Genomic DNA, 13,923 nt, shown 5'->3' with positions numbered 1-13,923 from the left:
GAATACCAGGTTATGCCATTCGGCCTCTGTAATGCACCCGCAGCCTTCCAACACTTCTTGGACGAAGTTCTCCGAGAGTTTCTAGACATCTGTGCAGTTGTCTATATAGATGACATTCTGATTTACTCTCGTAGCCCTCAGGAACACGCCCAACACGTTCGCGCCATATTATCTAAATTGCGGGAACATCAACTCTATGCCAAGTTAGAAAAGTGCGAGTTTCATCGTACCACTGTTGAATTTTTGGGGTATTTCCTGACACCCACCGGGGTACAAATGGACCAGAAAAAGGTGCAAGCGATACTAAGTTGGCCATCCCCTACTAACGTAAAAGAGGTACAATCCTTCTTGGGGTTTGCCAACTTTTATCGACGCTTCGTAAAAAACTTCTCGGAGTTGGTAACACCAATCACAAAACTGCTGCGTAAGGGATGCACCTTTGTGTGGGGTCAGACCGCAGAACAAGGTTTTCAGCTACTTAAGAGCGCTTTTACTAACGCACCTGTCCTGAGACACCCCGACCTTGCTCAACCATTTATAGTGGAGACTGATGCCTCCAGCTATGCACTAGGGGCCATATTGTCTCAAAGGAATCCTGAAACAGGCCTACTCCATCCGGTGGCCTACTATTCGCGAAAACTGTTACCAGCTGAGGCAAATTACACCATTGCAGACCGTGAATTACTTGCCATCAAAGCCGCCTTTGATGAATGGCGACATTATCTGATGGGGGCTCGGCACACAGTGACTGTAATAACCGATCACCGGAATTTACAATTTATCCGGACTGCTAAAAACTTGAGCCCGCGGCAATTGCGTTGGGCCTTGTTCTTCGCGGAATTTGATTTTATAATTACATATAGGCCGGGGACTAATAACCGGAAGGCCGACATACTGTCACGGTACCCTGAACCCATCAGTAAGTCAGAAAACGTTCTACAAACTATAGTTCCACTAGCACGTATAGTGGGTGCTACGACTGGACTATTTGAGATGATCCAGCAAGAATTTTCCATGCAGGATTTGCACAAGTGGTGTGCAGAAGACCCGCAACACCAGGTAATTGCTGGACTCCCGTATCACGGCCAGCAACTCTTCTTACCCGCTACCAAGCTCCAAAAAAAGGCCATGTCTTGGTGCCACGATTCCCCTCTTGCGGGCCATCCAGGTAGAACCAAGACCCAAGAACTGGTATCACGGTATTTCTGGTGGCCTCAGTGGCGGCGAGACGTACAACAGTATGTGAGTAACTGCGATACGTGTGCACGCAATAAATCCGACCACGGTAAACCAGCAGGGTTGTTGTGCCCATTGCCAACACCCTCGGCACCCTGGCGCTCCATCACTATGGATCTCATAGTAGACTTACCAGCAGTACAGGGGTTTACCTCCATTATGGTGGTGGTTGATACGTTTTCTAAAATGGCACACTTTATCCCTTGTATGGGAGTACCAACCGCAGGTCAAGTCGCAGAGCTATTTCTTCAACATATAGTACGCCTCCATGGACTGCCCTCCCATATAACAACGGATAGGGGACCACAATTCACCTCCCGCTTCTGGCGCGAATTCTGCAAAATCATAGGAATGGATGTGAGCCTGACATCGGGCTATCATCCGGAAACAGACGGCCAAACGGAGAGGGTCAATCAGGGGCTAGAACAGTACCTACGCTGTTTTATTGCCAGTCGGGAAGCAACTTGGTTGCAACATGTATGGTTGGCAGAGTTAGCATACAACAACGCCAACCATACTTCCACAAAGCAATCACCCTTTTACTGCCTTTATGGCTACCACCCCAAGGTACTCCCTGTTGCATTGGCAGAATTCAAGCCAACCCTTCCAACCATAATAGGACGGAGGAAATGCATGGAACAGGTGTGGAAAGAGGCGCAGGATAATCTTGTACAATCCAAGACCATCTACAAGAAATATGCTGATAAGCATCGTCGAGCCTGCCCTCAATATCGAGTGGGAGACATGGTTTGGCTCTCCACTCGTAATATAACTTTACATGGACCACGTAAATTACAACCACGATATCTGGGCCCTTTCCCCATAGAACGAATCATCAATCCCGTAGCCGTGCGTTTAAAACTGCCCCCTCAAATGAGAATACATCCAACGTTCCATACCGCATTATTGAAGCCAGCCCCTAAGGCTACCACGACCCAAAAACCACCACCTGTCCTAGTCCAAGGAGAACCTGAGTATGAGGTCCAAACAATTCTGAATTCTAAAAGGGATAGGGCAGGACGGGTTCTGTATCTGGTAGATTGGGTCGGGTATGGGCCTGAAGATCGCTCTTGGGAGCCCTCAGCTCATGTACATGCCCCAAGACTGCTGCGCACCTTCCATCGCAACTTCCCAGATAAACCCCGGCCTCCACCGGCCTTCCGTGGGGGGGGGAGTGATGTCAGGGGCAGACCTGGGGGGGCACGCAAAAAGCATGCAGTAAGGCATGCGGTGGCACCTGTAGTGAAGAAACTGGTAGGTGTCCTGCACTATGGGCCACGTGTAGTGAATGTGTGTGGTGTTCAGGTGGGATGGGGAAGGGTGCTGCCATACAGGAGACTGCTTTGTCCTCCCTGTAGGCTGCAGGCGTTGCAAGTGCATCGAGACTACACTTCCCAGCATGCCTCGCGCACAGACAGCCAATCAGGAAGCAGATCGGGCGTGGTACGCCCCAACGCGCATGCGCGAGAACACCAACACGGGGCTTGTGCTCGAGATCGCAGTGGAGGAGGACGTGAGACACCGAGCTCCGTAGGAAAACCCGTGCGAGGGGCCCCGCCCCGCCTGATTGAGAGTCTGGCCCCTCGCCGAAACTCAGATAAGTGTGGGACGCATATCCGGGGAACCCAAGCCACGCAATACTCTATCCTAAGAGAGCCCGTAGAGGGAGTTTTGGGAAGCGCAGGGGGCACAGTCTCCCAGTCCATAACGCTCGCCCCTGCGCCGGCATACGAGATAAGTACAGACCCCGGGGACAAAAGTATTTAGCAGCGCGAGTCATGCAGGAATGAGGAGCGCAACATTGGCACCATAAAAAGGAGAATACCCGCGCCCCAAGTCACGCGCGGCGAAGGTTACCCACGCCCCAAGCCACGCGCGGCGAAGCTCGCGCTGATGCGTTTCTAACGACCTGTTAGGCGCCTGGGGAAGGAAGTATGAATGCGGCATGGTGTGAATGACCGTGCGTATGTGTGGCCTGGAATAACACATACCCTTTCTTTGTAGCGGAAGACGTGACCAGTTCATACCGTTTTCGGAGACGCAGCACAGACTGACAGCTTCCCAAGGACCGAGCACTCGGACCGGACAATGAACCCAAGCTAAGTGTTGCATGCTAGTTTACCTGTGACAGTGGTTACCCACTGCCAATTGAACCACTCAAAGGGGTCAAATGTTGCTTATGTGATTCATACTTTGTAAAGTGTACTGAGTGGTCTAGCAATTATCATGTGGTGTGTTATGACAATGAAGGTGTGCAGCAGTTGAACCTCACCCAATTTCCCTCTACCTACCCATTACCTCGCCCTACTCCTTTTCCCGGTTTTCCCACAATCCCCCAACCTATCCAATCAACGAGACCCTAACCCTCTTTCCCTGCCCTGGTCGCGAAGGCCTGCGTAAGCTTCGTCTTGCAGGTATCAAGACCAGTGTGGGGGTAGTTGGTACATCCACTCCTGCGCCAGGTATCGGTGTGCAACCCTGACAGAAGTAATTAGCCAGTAGCTGTGTACGGGCTGCCTCCCCCGTGCCCTTTCCCCTCCCATGCGCAGCGGCTGTGCATGTGGTTGGGGATGTGGGGCCAACACCATGTCCACGGCCAGGCCCCGGCGTGTTGCAACGTTGTGCAGGACACATGCTGCCACTATGATCCTGCACACTACTGGGGGAGCGTATAACAGCTGCCCGCCAGAACGGTCAAGGGAGCGAAAGCGTGACTTTAGCACTCTGAATGTGCGCTCCACTATGCCCCTGGTTGTAATGTGGGCTGTGTTATATTTTACCTGGGGTGGCGTGGTGGGGTTCCGAATTGGCGTCATCATGTGTGGGCTGAGAGGGTAGGCACTGTCCCCTGTGGAGGTGGTGATTGGTATCATTGGTGGGGTTGTGACCTTGCTCAGTATCCAACATGCATGCATCTGCAGTGGCATACATACTCACCAAGCAGCCATGTATCGCCATGCCGCCCAGCTTCTAGGTCCCGGCTTAGGGTGGACATTCGGTAAATGAAGCTGTCGTGGGTGGAGCCGGGATAGTTGGCATATACTGAGGTGATGATTCCCTTGGCATTACATGCTACCTGCACGTTGATGGAATGCCAGTGCTTGCGGTTCCTATAGATGTGCTCAGATGCCCTGGGGGGACGTAGAGCCACATGGGTGCAGTCGATGGCACCTAGCACTTTGGGGAATCGTGCCACAGCGTAAAAATCCAGGGCGGCAGCATGCCTTTCTGCAGGTGTTCTGGGCAGGTATATGTGCCTGCGGACTGATGGGCGTGCAGTGATGATGTTCAAGACCTGGTGTAGGCAGCGTGACTGGGTGGCCTGTGACACCCCACCCACTATGGCACTTGTCCGCTGAAATGATCCAGTGGCTAAGAAGTGCAGTACATTGAGGACCTTCTCCAGGGGGCTGAGTGCTTGGGAGCACAGGGTGGGTGATGTGAGGTCATCCTCCCACTCACTCACCAGGTCCAGTATAATGTGTGGTGGAAACCTGTACCTCCCATACACCTGGTCATCAGGCATCCCGAAAAGGCTGGTTCTGGGTGTGAATATTCTGGCCCTGACTATCCTCCTCCTCCTCCTTTGGTAGCCCACTGCCACTGCTGCTAGGAACGGTATGTTCATCCTGGCGTCTGAGCTTGTTATTGTTAAAGTCCGCAAATTTATGCTTTGCGCGTGTTCTAGGCGAGCATGTGACCCACGCACCCCTGGAATCCAGTTCCCAGTCCAATAGCGTGTGGAAATTCACATGCACCACGGGATACATCGTGTGACCCGCGCACCCCTGGAATCCAGTTCCCAGTCCAATAGCGTGTGGAAATTCACACGCACCACGGGATACAGGTTCGCTGACGTACTTGCGTGTGTAAGTGCCCGCGCACCCATTAAATACACGTACATAGGCCAATCGCGTGTACACGCACTTTTGTCCAATTACACGCGATGACACTCTGACGTGCAGTATTTCCACGTGTGCCCCGTCATCACGTGCTGAGTGGGGAACACCCGTGCGGGTCACGTCACAGACGCGCTTACGCGCTGAGGGACTCTGGTCCAATAGAATCGCGTATGCGTGCTGACGCGCTTACGCGCTAAGGGCCTTTCCTCGGATTTCACGCTGACGTGCAGGATTTTCACGTGCCAAATCACTCCGTATCAAGCTGGCCACGCGTAAACACATGGAAGACCACGCTCCTGCCCAGAAGGCCGAGTTACTGCCCCCCAGTGCCCCGAGCAGCCTCCCACGTGCCATCTGCTGCTGCCTGCCTGCCTGCCTGCCTGCTGCCACCGTGCCCTGCCATTTGGTGCCTGCACATCAGCCATCTGCAGGGGTCCAGTTGCTGTGTCCACCCCTGCTGGAACTGAAGACTCCCGACTGGGATTACATCGCTCCACAGCCCAGCCCCAGGACCCAGTTGCCCACCAACACCTGCCTCTGGGGTTGCCATGTCGGGCACTTCCACATCTGGCACCAGTGGCAACCCCAGGCCAGAGGGGCAGAGGGGCACCAGCTTCACTGCCACCGAAGTTGGTGTCCTGGTGGAGCATGTCCTGGGGCAGTATGATGCCCTCTTTGGATCGTCCCGCGCCAGCAAGGAAGGACGGCAGAGGATCTGGGCCGACTGTGTGGTTGCCATCAACGCGGAGGGGGTGGCAACCCGCGACGTCCTGAAGATCAAGAAGCGCTGGGAGGACTTGAGGTCCAGGACCCTTGTGAAGGCCCGGCGCCTCGTGGAGGGGGGCCGGGGCAGCATGAGTTCCATCCAGATGAGGGTCCTGGAACGCGTACGCCCAGCGCTCCACGCCCAGATCCTTGAGAGGGAGGCCCGTCTGGAGTTGAGCGGTAAGTGTCCAAGCATTACTGTGTGAGACAGGGCATGTTGCGGTGTGCTGGTTCTATGATACTTGCCTGTATGTGTGCCATAGGCCATGTATGCATGCATGTGTGCAGGGACATCATGGTAATGCATGTGCGACCAGTGATGTGTGACCCACATGGTTGTTGCATGTGTTCAAATGCCGCATGGGGAGCCCTATGCAGATTTTGAACATGAGAGCATGCCAGTCTCTGTACCTGGACATGGGTGGGGGTGAGGGATGGGTGCTGATGCCAGGTACATATATGGTAGCCATGTCTGTGTGCCTGACCTGCGTGTCTGTGACTTGTGCATGCCATGGATGCATGACACATGTGTGTGACAATGCACAGATTCAGTGAAGCAGCCAAATTACCCTTGTATCCGCTGTGTTTGGTGTGTTTGGGGCCAGATGGATGTGACTGAGGTGAAGTGTGTGCATGTGATAGGCATGAGCCATGATGCATGTGAGTTACATATCATTGAATGTTTCAAGAGTCCATTGGACATGCATGGAAATGTCCATGGCATGCACCATGCCTGTTACTGTGTGTGTTTTGCCTGGACTGACCCATGTGTTGTGGAGGGACATGATGGAAGTGTACTTTGACAGTGGTGCTCATCTGCTATTGCTTCCTGTCTAGGGGACCATTGTACAGTGCCCTGATGCTTGTGTTCTTTGTCTCCCTCTACGCAGCGGCTAGTGAAGAAGAGGGCGGAGACGGCGCTGTGGAGCAAGGCGGCGGGGATGCCCCCATGGCTGCAGCGGAAGGGGTGGGTGAGCCCCCACAGGGGCCTGCTACGGTGGGAGACGGTGAGGAGCCATCCAGGTTGGTGGTTTGCACAGAGGAGGAGGAGGCCGCCACTGGGGCACACATGGGGCCTGGTGGGGGCATCCCTGCTGGTGCAAGTGGTGCAGTCCAGGGCCAGGGGCAGGAGGCAGCACAGGTCACCGTGGAGGGGCCTGTGCATGTCGCTGTCCCTGACCCTGTGAGTGCACCACCATGCACCAGCAGGGATGCCCCGTCCCAGGCCCGTCCGCAGGTAGAGGGGATGTCCATGTCACCTGACTCCCCTCCACCTGCGGACGTGGGAACCGCTGGCCGTGCGGAGAAGGTCCTGATTGGGGTCGCGATGCGCACGGCTGTGGTTCGTGATGCCGTGCGTGCTTCCCGGGAGGAGCACGCAAGTCATCACGAAGTGCACCGTGCCGACGTGGCCCAATTGGGATCGGCCATGTTCGGGGGTTTCCTGCATGTGTTGGCCAATGTGGCGGCCCTCTCCTCCTCTGTGCAGGCTATCCACCAGTCGTTCTCCTTGCCGTCTTCCAGCCCAGATGCCACCAGGGCCCCCTGTGGACCTGCCCCGACCAATGCAGCCAGCTCGGTGGGGATCCCATCCCTGCCACAGTTGGGAGTCGGAGGTCCAGCAGGGGTGGACAACACAGCAACTGGACCCCAGCAGGTGGAAGATGTGACAGCATCATCAGGCAGGGCACGTGCACGACGGCGTCGGTGGTTTCCATCAGCCTGGATGCCGTCGTGCTGGCAGAGGCAGTGGCGTCGGAGGCAGCAGCAGGCTCGACGTGGGAGGCATCATGGCTCGGGGCCTTCAAGATCGGAGGGGCAGGCATCGGCCAGAGGGCAGGGCAACCCTGGGATGGTGGTGTCTTCCGTGTGGGAGCAGTTCGTCCAGCGGATAGGTGCGGAGCGGCAGCGGGCGGAAGGGGAGCGGCTCACCATGGTCAGGGCGGAGTTCTCCATGCGTCGGGCGTTGAGGCGGGCTGAGTGCCTCGAGGAAGCTCGCAGGGAGTTTGAGCTGGACATGGGGTTATCCCTGCGAGACCTCGGGGCCAGGACAGAGTCCCGCCTCCAGGACATCGACATGGAGTTCGATGATGCCCTGGCCAGCAACATCACCGAGTGAGCCGCAGGACTTGCCCGCTGCCTTTGTATATAGTTATTTAGTTGTTTAGTGTTAGGTTTCCTTTATTAATTTTATTATTTTTTGGACCGCTCGGACAATGGCCACTTTTTTGTATATATTATTTTCATTAGGTAGTAGTAGGTTTCATTTATGGTGTTGGGCTCATGGACCCTTGAATTTTCGTGTATATAGTTTGCTTTTTGAAGAATTTTTTTTTTTATTAATTATTGTGTTCACCATGAGGAAATGGTTTTTCATTATTTTACTTCCACATGATTTTGCTTTGGACAACATTTGTTTTTGGATTACTTTGTTTATTTTATTTTTACATTTGTTCTCGGACATGGACCATTTATTTTGTTATCGCCATTGTTGTATGTTTTTTTTTTTTACTTATTTTTCATCTTTAATACATGTTCTTTTTAACTTTCACTTGTGGTATTTTCTCATTGGTTTCATACATGTCATGATATGGCTTTTGACATTGACTTGCACCCATTGTGTATGTGTGTGTGACGGACATGTGTTCATTTACAGACTTGCCATTGGGGTTGTATCATGTAATTGCATTCACTATGTGGGTGGATGCAATCCTTGCCTGGGTGTTTGTGCTGGGTATGCTGCCCATTACTGCCATGATTGAGTATCGTCAGGACCTGGGGGCAGGGGGACATGAGTGGGGCCTGGTGGAGGGTGCCCCTGGATGGTGGGGGGTGGGGGTGGTGGGAGACATGGGTGGGGGCCTGGTGGAGGCTGCCCCTGCACTGCTGGGGGGTGGGGGTGGTGGGAGACATGAGTGGGGGCCTGGTGGAGGGTGCCCCTGGATGGTGGGGGGTGGGGGTGGTGGGAGACATGAGTGGGGGCCTGGTGGAGGGTGCCCATGGTGGCAGGGGGGTGGGGGTGGTGGGAGACATGAGTGGGGGCCTGGTGGAGGCTGCCCCTGCACTGCTGGGGGGTGGGGGTGGTGGGAGACATGAGTGGGGGCCTGGTGGAGGGTGCCCTGGTGACTGGGGGGGTGGGGGTGGTGGGAGACATAAGTGGGGGCCTGGTGGAGGCTGCCCCTGCACTGCTGGGGGGTGGGGGTGGTGGGAGACATGAGTGGGGGCCTGGTGGAGGCTGCCCCTGGATGGTGGGGGGTGGGGGTGGTGGGAGACATGAGTGGGGGCCTGGTGGAGGCTGCCCCTGCACTGCTGGGGGGTGGGGGTGGTGGGAGACATGAGTGGGGGCCTGGTGGAGGGTGCCCATGGTGGCAGGGGGGTGGGGGTGGTGGGAGACATGAGTGGGGGCCTGGTGGAGGCTGCCCCTGCACTGCTGGGGGGTGGGGGTGGTGGGAGACATGAGTGGGGGCCTGGTGGAGGCTGCCCCTGCACTGCTGGGGGGTGGGGGTGGTGGGAGACATGAGTGGGGGCCTGGTGGAGGGTGCCCCTGGTGACTGGGGGGGTGGGGGTGGTGGGAGACATAAGTGGGGGCCTGGTGGAGGCTGCCCCTGCACTGCTGGGGGGTGGGGGTGGTGGGAGACATGAGTGGGGGCCTGGTGGAGGCTGCCCCTGGATGGTGGGGGGTGGGGGTGGTGGGAGACATGGGTGGGGGCCTGGTGGAGGCTGCCCCTGCACTGCTGGGGGGTGGGGGTGGTGGGAGACATGAGTGGGGGCCTGGTGGAGGGTGCCCCTGGTGACTGGGGGGGTGGGGGTGATAGGAGACATGAGTGGGGGCCTGGTGGAGGGTGCCCCTGCACTGCTGGGGTGTGGGGGTGGTGGGAGACATGAGTGGGGCCTGGTGGAGGGTGCCCCTGGTCGCTGGGGGGTGGGGGTGGTGGGTGACATGAGTGGGGGCCTGGTGGAGGCTGCCCCTGCACTGCTGGGGGGTGGGGGTGGTGGGAGACATGAGTGGGGGCCTGGTGGAGGGTGCCCCTGGTGACTGGGGGGGTGGGGGTGGTGGGAGACATAAGTGGGGGCCTGGTGGAGGCTGCCCCTGCACTGCTGGGGGGTGGGGGTGGTGGGAGACATGAGTGGGGGCCTGGTGGAGGCTGCCCCTGGATGGTGGGGGGTGGGGGTGGTGGGAGACATGAGTGGGGGCCTGGTGGAGGCTGCCCCTGCACTGCTGGGGGGTGGGGGTGGTGGGAGACATGAGTGGGGGCCTGGTGGAGGGTGCCCATGGTGGCAGGGGGGTGGGGGTGGTGGGAGACATGAGTGGGGGCCTGGTGGAGGCTGCCCCTGCACTGCTGGGCGGTGGGGGTGGTGGGAGACATGAGTGGGGGCCTGGTGGAGGCTGCCCCTGCACTGCTGGGGGGTGGGGGTGGTGGGAGACATGAGTGGGGGCCTGGTGGAGGGTGCCCCTGGTGACTGGGGGGGTGGGGGTGGTGGGAGACATAAGTGGGGGCCTGGTGGAGGCTGCCCCTGCACTGCTGGGGGGTGGGGGTGGTGGGAGACATGAGTGGGGGCCTGGTGGAGGCTGCCCCTGGATGGTGGGGGGTGGAGGTGGTGGGAGACATGGGTGGGGGCCTGGTGGAGGCTGCCCCTGCACTGCTGGGGGGTGGGGGTGGTGGGAGACATGAGTGGGGGCCTGGTGGAGGGTGCCCCTGGTGACTGGGGGGGTGGGGGTGATAGGAGACATGAGTGGGGGCCTGGTGGAGGGTGCCCCTGCACTGCTGGGGTGTGGGGGTGGTGGGAGACATGAGTGGGGCCTGGTGGAGGGTGCCCCTGGTCGCTGGGGGGTGGGGGTGTTGGTTGACATGAGTGGGGGCCTGGTGGAGGCTGCCCCTGCACTGCTGGGGGGTGGGGGTGGTGGGAGACATGAGTGGGGGCCTGGTGGAGGGTGCCCCTGGTGACTGGGGGGGTGGGGGTGGTGGGAGACATAAGTGGGGGCCTGGTGGAGGCTGCCCCTGCACTGCTGGGGGGTGGGGGTGGTGGGAGACATGAGTGGAGGCCTGGTGGAGGCTGCCCCTGGATGGTGGGGGGTGGGGGTGGTGGGAGACATGAGTGGGGGCCTGGTGGAGGCTGCCCCTGCACTGCTGGGGGGTGGGGGTGGTGGGAGACATGAGTGGGGGCCTGGTGGAGGGTGCCCATGGTGGCAGGGGGGTGGGGGTGGTGGGAGACATGAGTGGGGGCCTGGTGGAGGCTGCCCCTGCACTGCTGGGGGGTGGGGGTGGTGGGAGACATGAGTGGGGGCCTGGTGGAGGCTGCCCCTGCACTGCTGGGGGGTGGGGGTGGTGGGAGACATGAGTGGGGGCCTGGTGGAGGGTGCCCCTGGTGACTGGGGGGGTGGGGGTGGTGGGAGACATAAGTGGGGGCCTGGTGGAGGCTGCCCCTGCACTGCTGGGGGGTGGGGGTGGTGGGAGACATGAGTGGGGGCCTGGTGGAGGCTGCCCCTGGTGACTGGGGTGGTGGGGGTGATAGGAGACATGAGTGGGGGCCTGGTGGAGGGTGCCCCTGCACTGCTGGGGTGTGGGGGTGGTGGGAGACATGAGTGGGGCCTGGTGGAGGGTGCCCCTGCACTGCTGGGTGTGGGGGTGGTGGGAGACATGAGTGGGGGCCTGGTGGAGGGTGACCCTGGTGGCTGGGGGGTGGGGGTGGTGGGTGACATGAGTGGGGGCCTGGTGGAGGGTGCCCCTGGTGGCTGGGGGGTGGGGGTGATAGGGGACATGGGTGGGGGCCTGGTGGAGGGTGACCCTGGTGGCTGGGGGGTGGGGGTGGTGGGAGACATGAGTTGGACATGGGTGGGGGCCTACTGGCAGGTGCCCCACAGTGCTGGGGGTGGGGGTGGTGGGGGACATGAGTTGGACATGGGTGGGGGCCTGCTGGCAGGTGCCCCACAGTGCTGGGGGGTGGGGGTGCAAGGGGACATGTGTTGGTGTTCATTAGTTCAAGGAGACATGTGCCTTTGCTGGGGGGCATGCCCATGTTGGGTGGGCTGCCTGCGGGACATGACCAGGGATGCAGGGTAGTCCCCTGTGGTGTGGGCTGCCTGCAGGGGCCGTGGAGGGTGTACAGGGTACACCTGGGAGGACCCACACTGTCAAATCACATGTGGGACTCCCCGGCACCCCTGAAATACACGTACCGTGCAGAAATCGCGTGTAAAACTTCCCGCGCACCCCTGAAATACACGCGCCCAGGCTATTCGCGTGTAAAACTTCCCGCGCACCCCTGAAATACACGCGCCCAGGCTATTCGCGTGTGGAACTTCCCGCGCACCCCTGAAATACACGCGCCCAGGCTATTCGCGTGTGGAACTTCCCGCGCACCCCTGAAATACACGCACCCAGCCTATTCGCGTGTGGAACTTCCCGCGCACCCCTGAAATACATGCGCCCAGGCTATTCGCGTGTGGAACTTCCCGCGCACCCCTGAAATACATGCGCCCAGGCTATTCGCGTGTGGAACTTCCCGCGCACCCCTCAAATTCACGCGCCCAGGCTAGTCGCGTGTGGAACTTCCCGCGCACCCCTCAAATTCACGCGCCCAGGCTATTCGCGTGTGGAACTTCCCGCGCACCCCTGAAATACACGACCCTGAAATACACGTAGCACGCTCCCCCAGGCCCGATCAGGCCCGATCGCGTGAGGAACTTCACGCGAACCCCTAGCCCGCTCCCCCAGGCCCGATCGCGTGAGGAACTTCACGCGAACCCCTGTAATACACGTAGCCCGCTCCCCCAGGCCCGATCGCGTGAGGAACTTCACGCGAACCCCTGAAATACACGTAGCCCGCTCCCCCAGGCCCGATCGCGTGAGGAACTTCACGCGAACCCCTGTAATACACGTAGCCCGCTCCCCCAGGCCCGATCGCGTGTGGAACTTCACGCGAACCCCTGAAATACACGTAGCCCGCTCCCCCAGGCCCGATCGCGTGAGGAACTTCACGCGAACCCCTGTAATACACGTAGCCCGCTCCCCCAGGCCCGATCGCGTGTGAAACTTCACGCGAACCCCTGAAATACACGTAGCACGCTCCCCCAGGCCCGATCGCGTGAGGAACTTCACGCGAACCCCTGTAATACACGTAGCCCGCTCCCCCAGGCCCGATCGCGTGAGGAACTTCACGCGAACCCCTGAAATACACGTAGCCCGCTCCCCCAGGCCCGATCGCGTGAATAACTTCACGCGAACCCCTGTGATGCACGTACCCTGCAAATCGCGTGTGACACTTCCCGCGCACCCCGGTATACATGCACACGTATTTTTTGTCAGTGGGTGTCCGTGTTTGTGGGTACCCCTTTGCACGTCATTTTTCCTGGAGGGCCACAGTATGGGACATTCATCATGGCAGTATATAGGTGCTATTTGTTGGCGCACCTTTTGGCGCACATTTCTTACAGCCGCAGAGACGCTACCGCCTCCTTTCTTGTGGCTGTCGTGTTTGTGCCTGTGCGCTGGTTTGAGCGTGCGCTTTTTTCCCCTATTCTATTCCATGAATACGTGTTGTAGGCGAGCGTGTGGGCGTTCCGCGCACTTGTGCCCTGTACTTCCCCCGTGACGCCCACGTTTTGGCAAGTTGTTCCCCATTCCGAGTGTTACGCCTGTGTTCCGCCTACTTTTGTTGCATGCGCCGCGCTATGTGCGAATTTCGCTGTGGCCTGTGCGATTTTCGCTGTGACCTGGCGCACGCTGTTAGATGGCCTGTGCGCCAACGTGCGCCAACGTGCGCCGCGCACTTTTTTATCGCACATCCGCTGGTTTTCTCGCGCACGGCCTTCCATGAATCGACTTGCGCTGCTTTTCGTGCGATTTTCGCACTTGCACTGCGATTTTCGCTATTCCACTGCGATTCGCACGTTTTTGCCCACTTGCGCCGCGCTAATTATTCCATGAATCGGCCTGTGAGTGTATTGTCCGCAGGCACTGGGAAATTGTTCGCAGACAGCTCAATCGACACAGGCAGGTATGACATGTTGTTATATAGC

This window comes from Ambystoma mexicanum, chromosome 3q (assembly GCF_040938575.1).
Source record: "Ambystoma mexicanum isolate Mex_15411 chromosome 3q, UKY_AmexF1_1, whole genome shotgun sequence".
In the NCBI taxonomy this organism is placed as follows: Eukaryota; Metazoa; Chordata; class Amphibia; order Caudata; family Ambystomatidae; genus Ambystoma; species Ambystoma mexicanum.
Note: the sequence above shows the minus strand (reverse complement) of the source record.